The sequence below is a fragment of the Salvelinus alpinus genome, chromosome 21, assembly GCF_045679555.1.
Source record: "Salvelinus alpinus chromosome 21, SLU_Salpinus.1, whole genome shotgun sequence".
Classification (NCBI taxonomy): Eukaryota; Metazoa; Chordata; class Actinopteri; order Salmoniformes; family Salmonidae; genus Salvelinus; species Salvelinus alpinus.
The window spans coordinates 4,519,376-4,523,188 of record NC_092106.1 but is presented as its reverse complement, the minus strand read 5'-3'; positions in this window follow the sequence as shown (position 1 = coordinate 4,523,188).

Genomic DNA, 3,813 nt, shown 5'->3' with positions numbered 1-3,813 from the left:
ACAAGATAGAGTGTACAAACATTAGGAACACCTACTATTTCCAGGACATCAGCCTGGTCTCCTACACGACGTAAGATAATACATGTAAATCAGGGTAACTCAAATTAGTATGATATGTTACGTTTGGTATGGTTACATAAGACAAATGGTTACTTAAGGCAAAAACTAAAGTAGGGTGGTTGGTCGGGGTGGATGGTCTAAGGCGAACGTCTAGCAACCCAAAGTTGTGAGATCGAATATCATCACAGACAGCTTTAGCATTTTAGCTAATTAGCAGCTTTTCAACTACTTACTACTTTTTAGCTACTTTGCAACTACTTAGCATGTTAGCTAACCCTTCCCCTAACCGTAACCCTTTTAGCAAACCTTTCCCCTAACCCTAATCTTAACCCTTTAACCTACCTCCTAAACTTAACCCTAACCTTAACCTCTAACCCCTAGCCTAGCTAACGTTAGCCATATTGTACGTTTTGCAAATTTATAACTTATAGTACGTTTTGCAAATTCATAACATATTGTATGTTTTGCAAATTCGTAACATATAATACGAATTGTAATTCGTAACATATCATACGAAATGGGTGATGGACATTCTAAATACATAGCAAACTAAATGTAACATATCATACTAAATGGAGTGTCTCGGATTTATGTACAGAATTCAATTAAATGCTCTGAGACCAGGTTGATGACATAGACTGACCAGGTGAACCCAGGTGAAAGCTATGATCTCTTATAGATGTCACTTGTTAAATCCACTTCAATCAGTGTAGATGAAGGGGGGGGGACAGGATAAAGAAGGATTTTTAAGCCTTAAGACAATTAGGACACGGATTGTGTATGTGTGCCATTCGGGGGGTGAATGGGCAAGACAAAAGATTTAAGTGCCTTTGAACAGGGTATGGTAGTAGGTGCCAGGCGCACCGGTTTGAGCGTGTCAAGAACTGCAACGCTGCTGGGTTTTTCACACTCAACAGTTTCCCGTGTGTATCAAGAATGGTCCACCGCACAAAGGACATCCAGCCAACTTGACACAACTGTGGGAAGCATTGGAGTCAACATCCCTGTGGAACGCTTTTGACACCTTGTAGAGTCCATGCCCCAACAAATGGAGGCTGTTCTGAGGGCAAAAGGGGGCGCAAAAAAAGACTGCTACTTGAAATGTGTCTGCTTAAGGCGAATGGATGACATTCAAAGTCCCTACATGTCATCATGAGGAAGCGGAACTATTTTTGGGGACATTTTCTATCACCTCTCACTGGAGACCCGGAGTGGAGAGATACAGAGCGATGTTGTTGATCAGAGATGTCCTTGAAGGGTTTATTTTTAATACAGCTACTTGGGACAAGAATAGGAGCAGTCTGCAAAGGACACATTTCATTAGAGTTCATTAGAGTCTCTGAACCAGGTGAATAGTCTGCATAAGCTGCTACTGCTAGCATACTGCCTATACTGTCTGTTAGGGGAGATGTTTCCATTAAAAGTGTGGTTATACTGCAGACCAAACTTATACGTACACTGTATAACCAAAGTGATATATTTTTCAACAATAAAATGTCTGCTTGCTACATGGATTTTCCCAACGACAATCGAGCCGTTATGACCATCCAAACTGACCTGTGTCAATATATAAAACCTGCAATGGATAAATGAAATACTGAATGACAGTGGGTAAATGACTGTACTGTACATAAAAATTCCTCCCAAAAATCAGCAAAACATTTAACTTTACTTGGTCATAAGTCTTGTCCACGCTGTCCTTTATTTGTCCTTCTGGCATGCGCTCTGGGTTGTCATCAGCTTAGTCTGTATCCTATTTGCCAAGTCCTTTAAGTTTAGTTTCCCTGTACTCCACTGCGTCCTCCTGTTGCTCAGTTGTGTCCCCTGTCTCCTTCTCATCGTCCTCTTGCTGCAGCTCTACAGGTCTAACCTTGTTCTCCTGACCAGCTTCTCCTTGTATCTTTGAAGGATCGTATCAATGTGTTTAAAATGTATTTTTCATCCATTTCCATGTCATCATCATTGATGTGAGGATCATCATTCTCTTGCTTATTTTCTATCTTTGTAGAATCCTGCTGAGATATGTCCTCACCGATTTCCTTCTTATTTAGATCTTTGTTCTCATCATCAGTGTCATCCTCTTGTTTCTGCTTTATTTCAGAGGCCTGCTGATTAGGAGTGCTGACGTTCACCTCACTCAGCTTCTCCTCATCCTCGTTACTTGAATCAGATTTGTAATCTTCTTCCATGTCTATATCAGCAGCCTCCTGCTACATTGCCTTACTCTGAGCTTCAGCCTCAGCAGTGACTGCCCCTGCTTCCCCTTTGATGTCAGTGTTAGATTCAACAGGGTCTTGAGTATCATCTCCAACAAGGCCTGTTTCTTCCTCAGCATCCTCAGACACAACATCTGGTCATTTTGAAGCCTCGACCGAACCTTCCTCCTCTGGCTGTTGTTCATACATTTTGACCTCAAGGGTTTTAGGCAGCTCCTCAGTGCGGATCTGAACAAGACTTTCCTCCTTTTGCTCTTTATCATCACCTAAAACACTTCCATAATCTGACAAGATTCTGGAGGCATCATCAATGCAGGGTGCAACTTCAAGCGTTTCCCCAGTATATGTTGTGGAAACAATTAGATTCTCTATTCCTTCCTCTTCTGGAACACCCCCTGAATTGTCAGTTGTTTCCTGTAGAATAGGTTCAGGGGATTCAGTTTGGGGTGGTGATAATCGTCCACTGATTTCAACCTTGAGCGATATTGAACTCTCCTGAGCATCAGCAAGATCTTTGAAGCCTTCACTGAGGCCATCCTCTGCAGTGCCTTGTTCCTCGCACTCTTTTGTCCCTCTCAGTTCTTCAGCACATACAGTGGTGCGAAAGTATTCATCCCCCTTGGCATTTTTCCTATTTCGTTGCCTTACAACCTGGAATTAAAATAGATTTTGGGGGGTTTGTATCATTTGATTTACACAACATGTTGATTTACACAACATGTCTACCACTTTAAAGATGCTAAATATTTTTTATTGTGAAACAAACAAGAAATAAGACAAAAAAAACTGAAAACTTGAGCGTGCATAACTATTCACCCCCCTCAAAGTCAATATTTTGTAGAGCCACCTTTTGCAGCAATTACAACTGCAAGTCTCTTGGGGTATGTCTCTATAAGCTTAGCACATCTAGCCACTAGAATTCTTGCCCATTCTTCAAGGCAAAACTGCTCCAGCTCCTTCAAGATGGATGGGTTCCACTGGTGTACAGCAATCTTTAAGTCATACCACAGATTCTACATCGGATTGAGGTCTGGGCTTTGACTAGGCCATTCCAAGACATTTAAATGTTTCCCCTTAAACCACTCGAGTGTTGCTTTATCAGTATGCTTACGGTCATTGTCCTGCTGGAAGGTGAACCTCCGTCCCAGTCTCAAATCTCTGGAAGACTGAAACAGGTTTCCATCAAGAAATCCCCTGTATTTAGCGCCAACCACCATTCCTTCAATTCTGACCAGTTTCCCAGTCCCTGACGATAAAAAACATCCTCAGATTATGATGCTGCCACCACCGTACTTCACTGTGGGGATGGTGTTCTCGGGGCGATGAGAGGTGTTGGGTTTGCACCAGACATAGCCTTTTTTTTTTTTAATGGACAAAAATCTAAATTTAGTCTCATCTGACCAGAGTCTCCCACATGCCTTTTGGCGAACACAATGTTTGCTAATTTTTCCTTTAAGCAATGGCTTTTTTTCTGGACACTCTTCCGTAATGCCCAGCTCTGTGGAGTGTACGGCTTAAAGTGGTTCTATGGACAGAT